Source organism: Dipodomys merriami, unplaced genomic scaffold, assembly GCF_024711535.1.
Source record: "Dipodomys merriami isolate MVZ:Mamm:240054 unplaced genomic scaffold, mDipMer1.0.p SCAF_1506, whole genome shotgun sequence".
NCBI lineage: Eukaryota > Metazoa > Chordata > Mammalia > Rodentia > Heteromyidae > Dipodomys > Dipodomys merriami.
In genome coordinates, this window is record NW_027202834.1 from 1 (window position 1) to 14,661 (window position 14,661).

General features: G+C 38.8%; 1 long non-coding RNA gene and 1 other non-coding gene across 2 annotated transcripts; one reads left to right on the plus strand and one right to left on the minus strand.

Annotated features, from left to right (window-relative positions):
* Positions 1 to 584: 584 nt before the first annotated feature.
* Positions 585 to 12,930, plus strand: LOC138827128 (uncharacterized). The gene is made up of 3 exons (XR_011371984.1): positions 585 to 2,206; positions 2,300 to 2,413; positions 12,782 to 12,930. It is a non-coding gene; the product is annotated as an uncharacterized lncRNA (long non-coding RNA).
* LOC138827129 (U6 spliceosomal RNA) lies at positions 6,341 to 6,444 on the minus strand. Its single transcript, XR_011371985.1, has one exon. It is a non-coding gene; the product is annotated as a U6 spliceosomal RNA (small nuclear RNA).
* Positions 12,931 to 14,661: the final 1,731 nt, after the last annotated feature.

A 14,661-nucleotide genomic window follows, 5' to 3' on the forward strand; every position in this document is an offset into this window, starting at 1 on the left:
TGGGGGGGGATGGGAAGGTGCTAGTGCTTGAACTTAGGGCCTAGGCACTTTCCTTTAGCTTTTTTGCTCAAGATGAGCACTCTGATGGAATTCTATGCCTCCATCAGAAAGAATGACATTTCCCCATTTGTTAGGAAATGGAAAGGTTTGGAAAAAATTATATTAAGTGAAGTAAGCCAGGCCCAAAGAAACATAGGTCCCATGGTTTCCCTTATTTGCAATATCTAGTATAGGTATGAGTCAAGCGGAAAAGGTCAGATAATGTGATGTTAGGAAAATGAACCCTTAAATATGTATTTTAATGTCTTCGTTTCTTTCATTCATGTGTTTCTAATGCATTTATAAGATTATTTCTTTGTTGCTTTGTATGTCCCTCCCCCACAGTGTAACCCCCGCTTTCACTATATTTGATGTCAGTATAACATGTGGAGGAGATGGGGACAAACAAGTCGTTTAAGGATTCGGGTGGACCTGTTGCAACAATGAGAAGTACAAAATGTCATGTCAAAACCAGCTTTACAATGTCGGTGTGGGTGGGGGGAGGGGGGTATGATTGGGTGGGGGGAAGGGGGGTGGCTGGGAAGGGAGGTGAAGGGTAAACAATGGAGGAGGCTGCAATGCTTGGTAAGAAATGTATGCATTATCCTGCCCATGTAATTGTAACCCCTCTGTACAGTATGTTCTCAAATAAAATAAAATAAAATTTTAAATTAAAAAAAAAAAAAAAGATGAGCACTCTGCCACTTGAGCCATAGTTCTACTTCTGGCCTTTTGCTTCTTAGCTACAGATAGAGTCTTCATGGACTTTCCTTCCTGGGCTGGCTTCAAACTTTGATCCTCAGATCTCAGCCTGCTGAGTAGCTAGGATTACAGTTATGAGCCATTAGCATTAGTGTTTTTATTTAGAATTTGGTCATTCTGCTGCCTAGTCATTCTCTTTGCAATCATACAGCACTCGTAAGTGATATTATTGCATGTCAGGGGAGTCTGCCATCTCTGTTAATCATCACCCTCAAAAGAAAGTCTGGAGCTTTTAAAAACTATAACTTTTATAAATCACTGAAAATATTGATACTTGTTTCCTGTAAATCGACAGAAAATTGTATGAAATCCAACAGACGGTGAGAAATTGACTATTTACTTCTGCCAAATTTGGTCTCAGCAATTATGACAAAATGCTTGGAGTTCTGGATCAAGCCACTTAGGCCTTGGGAGATCAGAACATTAATTCATGGACCCATTGTAAACTAAAGGAAAGGGAAGGCTAAGAGCTGACTCATTTGGTCAATTTTTCATATTTTTCCCTTTTCCTTCCCCTTTCCCTTTTCTTTTCCCCTTTTCCTTTTCCCTTTCCCTCTCCCTTTCTCTTTCACTCTTTCACAGTACTGGTATTTGAATTCAGGGCTTTGCTTGCTAAGCAGGTATAACTCAGCCACACCTCCTATTTTTACTTAACTTATTTTTCAAATAGAGTATTACATTTCTGTCTGGGCCAGCTTGGACTGCAATTTTCCTATTTGTATTCCCCAAATATCTGGAACTACAACTATATAATCATATGTTCAGATTTTTATTGGTTGAAATGAGGTCTCCCAAGATAAGTTCTCTTAAACTTCTTGTCTAGGCTGACCTTAAACTGTAGTCCTCCCAAGTAGCTAGGACTACAGGCATCACCACTTCTTTTTAGATAAGTTTTCACTGTGTAGCCCATGCTGGCCTTGAACTTGCTGTCTACCCAGGCTGCCCTTGAATTCTCAGTTCTTCCTCAGCCTTCTGAGTGCTGGGATCAAAGACATAACTTAGAGTGATATCTCCACTTCATTGAAAAGCAACAAAGACAAAAACTCACCTTAAACTTAACTATCACTCATATCAACTACTGAAATTTTCACTGCTTTTCCCTTTCAGAAGAAATTAGACTGACATTGTTCATTAGGATGATGCTTAATGGTTTTGTGATCTGCTGTTCCCTTCTCCCTGCGTTGGTAGTCAGCTTCTATAGCCCTCCCTAGCTTTGCCCTTGGTAATAATGTAGTAAATGATGTTCTTACCATATAAAATATTAACTACTTTATGTTTTGATAGATGTAAGACAGTTTCTGGCAAGCATGAGAGTGATTTTGGAATCCCTTTTGTCACAGAATAGTGGAAAACCGTAGTAGAAAAACTGTGTAATTCAGTGTTTTCCATGGCAGCTCATCAACTGGTAAGGAGAAGTGGCTATTTGCAATAAGCAGGGAAGGGAGTGGTGGAAATACCAGCATGTGCAGTGAATACTGAGTACTTCATCTTCCTTTAGGTCATCTTTCTCCTAGACTTCTGTTCTTTGGACTTTTCACACTGTACTCTCTTGAGAAAGTTGAAGAAGCTGTTGAAGAAGCTCTGCAATGACCCTGAAGGAGGACTGAGCAAGGTAACTTGAGTTGGCCCTGAACCTGTATTGCTTCCTCTCTTCAGAGAGATATGACTCTACCAAATAAAACATACTGGACTACAGATATATGCAAATAAATTGCCTCTAGAAGCTTTATTGGTATTTTTGCCAATAAGGATAGTAAATACCACCTTGATTTGTCATTAGCATTAGAAAGGAGGCAGAAAAGCTGTATAACTTATCTAATCATTTTAGAATATATTAAGTTACATAAAATCTATGTAAATAAAGTCTGAAAGATTTGTCTAGCCAGGTTCTTGTAGCTCATACCTGTAATACTAACTACTCAGGGTTGAGATCAGAGGATCTCAATTTGAAGCCAGTGTAGGCAGGAAAGCCTGTGAGACTCTTAGCTCCAAATAACCAGTTGGGGGGAGGGGGGCAGATGAGGAGGGGTAGGCTCGAGATGTGGCTCAATTGGTGGAGTGCTAGTCTTGAATGAAAAAGCCCAGGGACAGCACCAAGACCCTGAGTTCAATCCCCATGACAGGCACACACACAAAAAAATGAAGTCTAAAAGAGAAAATATACATGGAAAGACAAATAAGAAGGTTTGGTATTTAAAAGAATTATCTCCCATACTTAATTTTTATTATATAACATTTGTTCATAATCTTTTTGAGTTTCATAACTGCCTGATGGTAGTAGAAAGGGCATATACATTTAGCAGATCTTTTTTATTTTCTCATTTTGTTTTTTGGTGTAAAACTAGAACTCAAACTTAGTACCTGTTGCTTTGGCTCATTAGGTAGTGCACTACCAACCAACTAAACCATGCCTCCAACCCTGATGTTTTTGTTGGTTGTGGGGCTTAAACTGAGCCTGGGCATGGTGCCTGAGCTCTTCAGCTCAAAGCCAGTGCTCTACCATTTGAGCCACAGCATCTAATCCTAATCGGTTTCTTTGCCAGTATTGGTTCTTAAATTCTGGGCCTATTCCTTAGCTCCTTTTTCTCAAGACTAGCATTCTACCACTTGAGCTATTTCTGGCTTTTAATTGCAGATAAGACTTTCCTGACAAAGCTGACTTCAAACTGCAATCTTCAGATCTCAGCCTCCTGGGTAACTAGGATTAGAATCATGAGCTAAAAAGAAAACTTCCTTTATTTTTAAGAGGAAAAAAGAGTGGTCTTAGACATGCCAAGGTCCTAAGTAAAAATGTGAGCTCTTTAAACTTTTAATTCAGTGTTTTTCTCCAGTGGAATTCATACCAGTACTTATTTTTAAAAATAGTTCTGTCACTGCTAAAAGATAAAAGCATGAGTCCCTAAAGTATAACCCTAATGCACTTCTGCTGAGTGATAGATGTCTATTGACCAGCTTAGCCTGTGTAAAATTTCATCAGGGCTGTCAAAGCCTGTGATCTACAGCACTGATAGTCTATTGTGACAGTTGGTTCTGTAATAGTATCTGGAATTTTCTCCTACTCATTTGTCTGCCTAGCTGGATGTTGAGACCTGGCAGCAGGAACAGCCTGTGGTACTACATACATGGACCAAGAAATCTGCCCATAACTATGAAAATAACTGCCATGAAGTATCTGTCTTTGTTAGCCCAGGGGCAACCTATTTTGAAGTAGAATTTGATGAGAGGTGTGAAACCGAAAAGCGCTAAGACTTACATGTATTTTCTTCCAAGCAATAGTGGATCAAAAACAAGAGAAAGAATATAATAGAGATTATGCCTTCACAGGTATGATTATCTGGAATTTACAGATTCTAGAGTTAGGAAGACACACTGACATAAAACTTGGTACTTATAAGTGGCCTAAGGTAAGTCATATTCCCAAATCAAGGTAAATAAGTACTTCTGTAGCAATTCTTGTCCTTTTTCCAACTTTAGAGCTAAAGGTATGGTGTTTGGAAAAAGAAGGACTACCTAGGCTCTGCTGGCTCATGTTGATAATGTTCAAAATCCTAGCTACTCAGCAGGTTGATATCTGAGGAATAAGATTTAAAGCTAGCCTAGGTAGACAAATCTAAGAGAGCCTTATCTCAACCAGCAAAAAGCAAGAGTGGAGACTTGTTTTGAATGGTAGAATGACAGCCATGACCAAAATAGCTGAAAAAGACTCAAAGCTCTAAGTACAAACCTTAATACTGGCACATTTCTAGAATGTGTTATTAGATAGTTTTGACCATACATCAGGCTGTCAAGGGATGAACACAGGTTTAGGGAGAGGGAAGTCAACTAGGGAAAGGCATTTTAGAAAAGAAGTGCTGAGCTCAGGGCAGGACTTTGAATCAGCTTAAACAAGCAAAGAAGAAGGTAGAGACATTTCAAATGGAGGGCGGTACACCTACAGTGGGCCTGTGATGAAATGGGAAGGAACAGGTGACTAAAAAGGGGATGATAATGGGTAGATTCTGAACATGTGGTACTTGTGGTTTTAGTGGCCTTCAAGTGGTAAGACCTAGTTGCACTCTCAAGATAGACATTGTGGCTAAAGATTCGTAACCAGTAACGAACAGCAAGTCATGATTGGGGACTACCTCACATCACTCATGGGCATCTTGAGGAAATCTACAAGGAAGGTATCCAGGACAGTAGGAAGGAGTATCAGGAAGAAATTCTGGCAGAGAAAAGAGAAAGAACTTAAAGAAGGCCAGAGTTTGCAGAGCCTGGGGTTCAGTGGAGAGGCTTTGCTCTGCAGGTGGTAACTGGGGAGTGATCCAATAGAGACAGTAGAATGGGATTGAAGGAAAAGCAAAACCACAGCATGAAGGGACCATTTCAAAATGTGGTTCACATACAAAAGAATAAATATGGGGGTCTGGGAAAGTGGCTCAGTGGTAGAGTGCTTGCCTTGCATGCATGTGGCCCTGGGTTTGATTCCTCAGCACCACATAAGCAGAAAAAGCTGGAAGTGGTGCTGTGGCTCAAGTGGTAGAGCACTATCCTTGAGCTGAAGAGCTGAGGGACAGCGCCCAGGCCAGAGTTCAGGCCCCACAACCGGACCCAAAAAAACCCGAAACTGTACAGAGGTGTCACATTTCTGGGAGTAAATAATGAGTACATTTCCTAACAAGCATTGTTCCCTCCTCCCACCATCCCTTCCCTCCCACCTCCACAAATACACTCCCCTCCCCCTTCCCCTGCCTAAATTGTAAAGTTCATTTTTCAACAGAGTGTCTTGTGCATCTCATTGTTACAATGGGTTAACCTGTATCCCTATTTAACCATTTTGTATTTCCCTTCCCCTCGCCAAATTAGAGAAACGTATGCACAGGATGTTGGTTTACCAACTTCAAATACAATGAAAACAGGGGTTATAGCGTGGGGGAGGAACATATACAGAAACAAAAAAAATCACATCACACATCATAAGTACATTAGAAACAATAACAAGAAAGTAAACAAATACTTGTGTCCCTATCTTAGGGTTCATTTCCCTTAATATCATCTTATCTGCTCATATGCACATAGCTTTTGATGTATTCTGCTTATCACAGACATATATTAGTTATTGAAAATAAGGGAAACCATGGGACCTATGTTTCTTTGGACTTGTTTTACTTCACTTAATAAATTTTTTTCCCAAGACTTTCCAATTCCTAACAAATTGGGCGATACCATTCTTTCTGATGGAGGCATAGAATTCCATTGTGTATATACACCCATATTTTCTTGATCCATTCATCTACTGAGGGGCATCAGGGTTGGCTCTATATCAGCTATTGTAAATAATGCTGCAGTAAACATACTTGTGCTGGTAGTTTTAGTATGGTCTTGTTTGTGATCATTTGGGTAAATGCCCCAAAGTGGGATTGCTGGGTCATAGGAGAGCTTTATATGGAGTCTTTTGATGAGCCTCCATATTGCTTTCCAAAGTGGTTGAACAAGTTTACACTCCCACCAAGAATGCAGTAGAGTCCCTGTAGCCACATACTCTCCAGCATCTGTTGTTGCAAAAATGGAACATTTCACTAATTTGCGTGTCAGCCTTGCTCAGGGGCCATGCTAATCTCTGTATTGTTCCAATTTTAGCATATTTGCTGCCTAATTGAGCACAGAACATTTTTTATATGTAAAGTGTAATTGATTTTCTTAAACTAGACAATTCAAAAAAAGTAAGCTCAAAAGATTTCTTGTGAAATTTTAGAACCATGTATTTCTTTTTTTTAGCAATACAACAAACTGTTAGTACCATGTATTTCTTACATAAGCACACATTTAAGAAGAAAGTCAAGATTGGCATGTCAAAAACAAAATAATTCCAGATATTTGTTGTTCAAGAGATGTGTAGGAGGAGGAATTCAATTATTCTATACAAGGCACCTGTCATAATGAACACTGCAGCAAGTGTTAAGGTTTGTTAAAAGTGTTAAATGTATTTAATTTTGGGTATTTGCTTATATATGCCAAAATTAGGACTGTTTGGCAGGTCATAAACTTTTCTATAAAGTATTTAAGGTTTATGGTAGCAGACATATGGTACTAATTATGTACATTTCAGAGTTTATAGAAACATTACCAATAAGAAGTTGCAAAGTCTTTGCGTAAAGAAGCAGAGTGAAGAGTTAAGACTTTGTTAAGTACATAGTTTCTGTTAAATTTTTAGGGCTTCCTTACTTTACATGTTAGTGAGGAACAAATGATGATATAAGCCATATACAAATGATGAGATGAACCATAAAAAGTAATCTTCGTGGGTAACTTTAAAGACTACTCATAGCCTATAAAACTCTTTTTAAAGGGCTGGGAAGTTGGCTCAGTGGTAAAGCGCTTGCCTTGCGTGCTTGAGGTCCTGGGTTCGATTACTCAGCACCCATAAGCAAAAAAACAATCCAGAAGTGGTGCTGTGGCTCAAGTGGTAGAGAACTAGCCTTGAGCTGAAGAGCTGAGGGGCAGTGCCCAGACTCAGAGTTCAGGCCCACGACTGGACCCAAAATAAAAACCCAAACAAAATCCTCTGTTTGAACATCATAATCTTAGCCAGTTTTAAATGCACAGGAATATGAGAAAATAGTAAAATCTAATATGTAGAACACTTCAAATACTGAAAACACTGGTAATTGTTTTTTTAATTTTATTAATCATTAATATTTAATTTTCGGTTTTCTTTATTTGTTGCATTGTTTCCCTTTTTGTAATATAATACAACTTTTTATAAGTCGTCATCAGGAGGTACTTTGAGAAGCTTACTGGGATGGCCAAAGATTTTTTATAGGTGCATGTGAGTTTACAAAGAAGAAAATTAAGAACAAAATATTTATTAAAAAAATTATCAAGTACAGTCTGAATCAGGAGGGATGAAAAATGTCCACACTCAAAATCTTAGCCCTCATCTGAAGTGGTGGTATTACAGAGTTGAGACCACAAAAGTGAGAGACTGTTTTTGTGTTTTTTTTTAATATTTTATTTTATTTTATTTGAGAACATACTGTACAGAGGGGTTACAATTACATGGGCAGGATAATGCATACATTTCTTACCAAGCATTGCAACCTCCTCCTTTGTTTACCCTTCACCTCCCGTGTTTTTTGTTTTTGTCAGTCGTGAGGCTTGAACTCTGGGCCAGAGCGCTGTCCCTGCACTCTTCAGCTCAAGGCTGGCTCTCTACCCCTTGAGCCATGGCGCCACTCTGGTTTTCTAGTGGTTTATTAGAGATAAGTCTCACGGACTTTCCTGCCCAGGCTGGCTTTGAACTGTGATCCTCAGAACTCAGCCTCCTGCATAGCTAGGATTATAGTCGTGAGCTGCTGGCACCCAGCATTGTTTTGTTGATTTTTATTTTGTTGGTCATGGGGCTTGAACTCTGGGGCCTGGGTGCTGTCCCTCAGCTCAAGGCTAGCGCTACCACTTGAGCCTTCGTCTTTTTCTACTTCTGTGGTGCTGAGAAATCAAACCCAGGGCCTCATGCATTGCAAGGCAAGCACTCTACCATTGAGCCACCTTCCCAGCTCCTGAAAGACTGTGTTTTAAAAAATCATCTAAACAACATTTGCTTTCTGCTTTGGGTTATATAATGAAATATATGAATATCTTTTTATATTTTTGTGAATTGTCATACTTCTAAATTTATACTAACTTCAGCCACTTTATCCTTTTCAAAGTCATGAAATATCGCTGAGAAATTTCTTCTGGGAAAATTGTATTTGCACTTATAATTTCTTCTGAGTCATTTTTATTTTTATTTATTTTTTATTTTTTTATTGTGAAAAAACTGTACAGAGGGGTTACAATTACATGGGCAAGATAATGAGTACATTTCTTATCAAGCATTGTAGCCTCCTCCTTTGTTTCCCCTTCCCATTCCTTCCAAGCCTCCCCCCCTCACCCAGTACTCCCCCCAACCCCCCACCAAAGTTGTAAAGTTCATTTTCGACATGACAACTTGTACTTCTCATTGTTGCAATGGGTCCATCTGCATCCTTATTTAAACGACTTGTTTTTCCCCTTCCCCTCCACAAATTATACCGACATCAAATACAGTGAAAGCAGGTGTTATACTGTGGGGGAGGGACATACAAAGCAACAAAGAAATAATCATATAAATGAGTTAGAAACAAATGCATGAAAGAAAAAAAACATTTAAATACATATCTTAGGGTTCATTTTCCTAACATCACCTTATCTGACCTTTTATGCTTGACTCATACTTATACTAACTATTGCAAATGAGGGAAACCCTGGCACCTATGTTTCTTTGGGCTTGGCTTACTTCACTTAATATAATTTTTTCCAAGTTGTTCCAGGCCCATATCAAGCACTGAAATAGAAACAGCAATAAGAGACCTCCCATCTAAGAAAAGTCTAGGACCAGATGGTTTTACAGTGGAATTCTACAAGGCCTTCAAAGCAGAGCTCACACCAATACTCCTACAACTCTTCAATGAAATTGAAAGAGAAAGTTCACTACCGAACACATTCTATGAAGCCATCATAACCCTCATCCCAAAACCAGGCAGGGACTCATCATTTTTATTTTTTATCAAAATCATTTTATATTTTATGCCGATGGATTATCATACATCAAATACCTTCAAATGTACATGTAGAGTCTAAAGATAGCAGTATGAATATTCTCATACAGCTCTTGTTTATCTGTTATGTACTTTCAGTATTATGTTACTTCTCTCTTTCACCGTTTTTCATTCATAGTCTTTCTCTTTCATGCTCCATGTCTGCTACTTAGAATTTCTGCTGGTCTTTTGTCCTTCAGGATCCACTGGTTTTGTGGGAACATGATAGGGACCAACAGTTTCCCTTGCATTCTTTAAGAATTCTAAGAGTGACGTGATATTATTCTTTGCCATTCTAAATGGCAAAACAACAGATCTAGGAATTCCTTTTCACTTTTACTTCTATTATAAATTTTATCTCAAAGGAATCATTGGGATAGATAAGATATTTTATCTTGTGACTTAAAAGTTCTTTTTCTTTTACAATCAACCTTTTTCTTTGATTATCAGTAAGTAACTACATGTAATGAAAACAAAGCTATCCTATGGTAAGTAGACCGAAGTTGTTCACAGGGATGAAAAACAAGGTAATGGGGCAAGTGAGAACAAAGGATACCCATCATAGAGCACAGCTCCTCAGAGCAGTTTATCATGTACACTTTGTGAGAATGACAATGTGCTGGGAACTATTGATTAAATCACTGAACACTGATTTATATATATGTACATATATTTGCATATGTATATTTATTTATATATGCATATATGTATGCATATGCCCTTATATATGTACACACATATGTTACTATACACATAAATTCACACATACATATACACATGTATACATGCACACATGGAGAAAGACACATATTTACAGCCAACACAAGTTTCACTAGTTGTTGAATATGCCTTAGATGGAATATTTGAAACAAAATATGTTGAAAATGTATTTGTCTCTATTAGTTCTTTTACCACTCCTCTTATCTCTTAAAACTGGTAGGTTTTGACAGATTTGACTTGCAAAATGCAGTACAAGTCACTCAGAAATCTCAGTAAGTAAAGAACATATCGTGTTTCCCAGCTCCCTACAGAATGCTTGCTCTTATAGACATTCTCAACAACCAAAGTAGCAGGAAAATGCCCTGGTAAAAAAATAAAGTTATATATCTCATTGTTGCAATGGGTCCACCTATATCCCTAGTTAAACGATTTGTTTTTTCCCTTCCCCTCCAAAAATTATACCTACATCAATACAGTGAAAGCAGGGGTTATACCGTGGGGGAGGAACATACAAAGCAACATAGAAATCATCTTATAAATATGTTAGAAACAATTTCATGAAAGTCAAAAAACCAAAAAAATCATTTGAATACTTATCTTGGGGTTCATTCCCCTAACATAAACTTATCTGACCTTTTCTGCTTGACTCAGACATATACTAGTTATTGCAAATAAGGGAAACCATGGAACCTATGTTTCTTTGGGCCTGGCTTACTTCACTTAATATAATTTTTTCTAAGTTTTACCACTTCCTAACAAATGTGGCAATGTCATTCTTTCTGATGGAGGCATAGAATTCCATTGTGTATATATACCACAATTTCTTGATACATTCATCTGCTGAGGGGCATCTGGGTTGGTTCCATATCTTAGCTATGGTAAATAATGCTGCAATAAACATAGTTGTGCTGGTAGTTTTAGTATGGTCTTGTTTGTGATCATTTGGGTAAATGCTCAAAAGTGGGATTTCTGGGTCATAAGGCAGCTCTATGTGGAGTCTTTTGAAGAACCTCCATACTGCTTTCCAAAGTGGTTAAACAAGTTTACACTCCCACCAACAATGTACAAAAGTACTCTTCTGTCAACATTCCCTCCAGCATCTTTTGTTATTAGAGTTCTTTATTATAACCATTCTAACTGGGGTGAGGTGGAATCTCAATGTTGTTTTGTCGAAAAATGAGCTTTACAACTTTGGTGGGTGGGGAGATGACCAGGTGTGGGTGGGAAGATGGGAAGGGATGGAAAGGGGAAAGAAAGAGGAGACAACTATGCTTGATAAGAAATGTACTCGTTATGTTGCCCATGTAACTGTAACTCCTCTGTACGGTATTCTCACAATAAAAATAATAAAATTATAAGGCTCTAAATGGCATCCTTCCTTGAGCTCTTTTCCAACAGCCAGCATCAATTCCCAAGCAGATGAAAGAGTCCTCAGAAGACTGGACCTCAGATCAACATTTAACCAACCCATTTGAAAAGTCCTATGAGAGAAATGCTGGCTGAGGTCTGGCTGATTTCCTGGCCAAGAAAATAAGAAAAGAAGAAAGTATTTTTAATGTATTAAAGTTTGAGAATAATTTGTAACTTGTCAATAAATGTGTAGAACACAACTATACCAACTGACAAAAAATGATGTGCTCTTGGACTTGGTGAGTGATTTTACATGTGTTTACATAAGTAGAATCAGCAAAAATCAAGCCAGCATTTCTTCATTTAAGATATGAAGAAAGGATACAGGTTGACCCATTGTAATAATGAACTGCACAAGACACTCTATCAAAGAGGGGGTGGAGGGATGAGTTGGGGAAGTGTGAAAAGAAGGGATGGTAGGGGAAAAACAAAGGAGAGGGTGCTCAATAAGAAATGTACTCATGCTGGGCGCTGGTGGCTCAGGCCTCTAATCCTAGCTACTCAGGAGGCTGAGATCTGAGGATCTGATTTAAAGCCAGACTGGGCAGGAAAGTGTGAGAAATTCTTTTTTTTTGGAGGGAGGGGTCCAGTTGTGGGGCCTGAACTCTGGGCTTGGGCGCTGTCCCTCAGCTCTTCAGCTCAAGGCTAGCACTGTACCACTTGAGCCACAGCGCCACTTCAGGCTTTTTTCTTTTTGCTTATGTGGTGCTGAGGAATTGAACCCAGGGCCTCAAGCATGCAAGGCAAGCGCTCTACCACTGAGCCACCTTCCCAGCCCCCAAGAAATTCTTATCTCCAATAAACCACCAAAAAACAGGAAGTGGCACTGTAGCTCAAGTGGTAGAGTGCTAGCCTTGAGCTGAAGAACTGAGGGACAGCACTCAGGCCCAGAGTCCAAGCCCTATGAACGACAATAGAGAAAAAACGAGAAATGTACTCATTACCTTACTTATGTAACTGTAACCCCTCAGTACAGTATCTTTACAATAAAAATATATATTAAAAAGATACAAGGAAAATTTCTGTACTTATAGGAAGTTGTATTTGTCACATCAGTAAGGTATTGGTTTTAGGACCAGAGGCATATTACACTTTGGATAGTCAAATTCTCTATGTGAACACAGCATATTACTTACATTAGAATCTGCCCACAACCTAGTACAGAGTAATTGCTATGAAAATTTTTACTACATTCTATGTTTGTAATGAAAAATAAAAGTATATGCACTATTAATAGATACAATTTTTTTCAGATAATTTTTGCCCACATTTTATGGATGGAATTGGGAGAGCAATTTTGAAAAGCACAAATTTCATCACCAAGACCGGTCTGCAAAACAAGGAGCTAATACAGCATCACTGAATAGTATGGAACTCCAAGGAGAAGTACTTGAATTGACAGTATCAGAAAGTGTAAGCACACAAGAACTTTTTAGAAATGCAGCTGCTAGATTTCTCATGGAGAGCTTTCATAACACTTTGTGAAACACCAAGTCAGAACCTCACTGAAGTGTAGATGGATTTCCCTCACCTTTCTGTCATGCTCAGTCATTATCAATCAACATATAGCTAATCTCTAATAATCCTCTAATAACAAAATATTGATGGAGTATATATATGCAGAAAACCTGGGAAGGCTAAATTTTTTCAATTAGGACAGTTTGTATTCTATGATCCAGCAGAGTGGAAACTAGGTAAGCATCCATTTACAGTCTTCTGAATAATTCTGCTTCTGACCACATCAGTTATTTATCCATACCTGTGCTGGAGTGAGCACTTTTTAAAAGACTTTAATGATTTTAAATTTAAATTTAAATGTGGAATGAAATTAGTTTCAATAGTGCATTACATTAAGATATTTAGAAACAACTGAGAAACCTAAAGGTCTATAAGATTTTTTTGGAAGTGAAGAGATATTGGAATTTCTTTCTTTATATTTTAAGCAATTTGCAAAAAGAATTGGCAAATAAAATTTATATTTGCAGCAGACTTGACACTTATTAAATTTTGTATGGTAAAGAGCACAGCCTCAACAATATGTCAATGCTATCCTCTTATTTATCTTTAAAGGTTTATGCTTCTGGTCTCTTAATATTAAAACAAAACTTTTTAAATCTTTAGCTAGTAGTCCAAAGGGTTTTGCTTCATCATGTCAGTGTTGAATAGAGTGTATGTATGTATGTTGAATAGAGTGTATGTACACTTCAATGTACAATACATCTGGATCATTGTCAAACTTTCCACTTTTCTTCCTTCCCTTATCCCAACCCGACCTATCCCTTCAAGTTTTCTATTTATATTCTCACATATATGCAGAAGTAGGCCCTGAGAGGAGACTCGAGCTGGGACAGCTTCTTTCCAGGCTTTGCCTTTGTTTTGGGGATTTTAGGAAAAAAAACCCCTCTAAACAAGGTTAACTCGACCTTGGCTCCAACCAGCACAGTTCTTGGAATGGAAAGAATGCCTCTATGCTCCCCTCCCCTTAACAACCTAACCCACCTTGATTGTTCAGTGAAAGACTGACACATAAAACAGGTAGGTTGTAATCTGGCTCCAACTGGTGACACCACGTGCTTTATGGTAAACCCTGCCTTTTGCACATGCTTACTCCACCTATTGGCCATCTGTGTGTGGTCTGGTATGACCATACAATCCTTTGTGTGTGTTACGATCCCATTGGTCACCTGCGCATGACCAGGCTCGACCTCATGGATTTTGTCTTTAAAAACCAAAGAATGGGGGCCGCTCGGGGTCACAGTATCAGCTCCCGAGCCTGTGCTGAGGCCCTGGCTGATCAGTGTAGGAATCTCAATAAAGTTGCTTCCTTATTAACAACTTTGTTGCAGTGGAGTCTGTCACTCTGGAAGATTAGGTGGGCTTGCCTGCCCTGAGTAGGGGGTCTTCTTACTACATTTAATGGGGGCTTGTCCAGGATAGAGCTGAGGGGGATTGAAGTCCCTGGCCAGGAGGACAGTATGTGGGCACTTAGCTGTTGGAGAGAAGTTCCGAGAAAAGCCTTGAGGTAAGCACGGTGGACCTAGGTAGAGAAGGGAGAAGGCGCCAGAATGAGGCCAAAAGTAGGGTGAGGCTGGACACAGCAGAGTCCCCTACGGCTGAGGAGTTCCAGGGATGC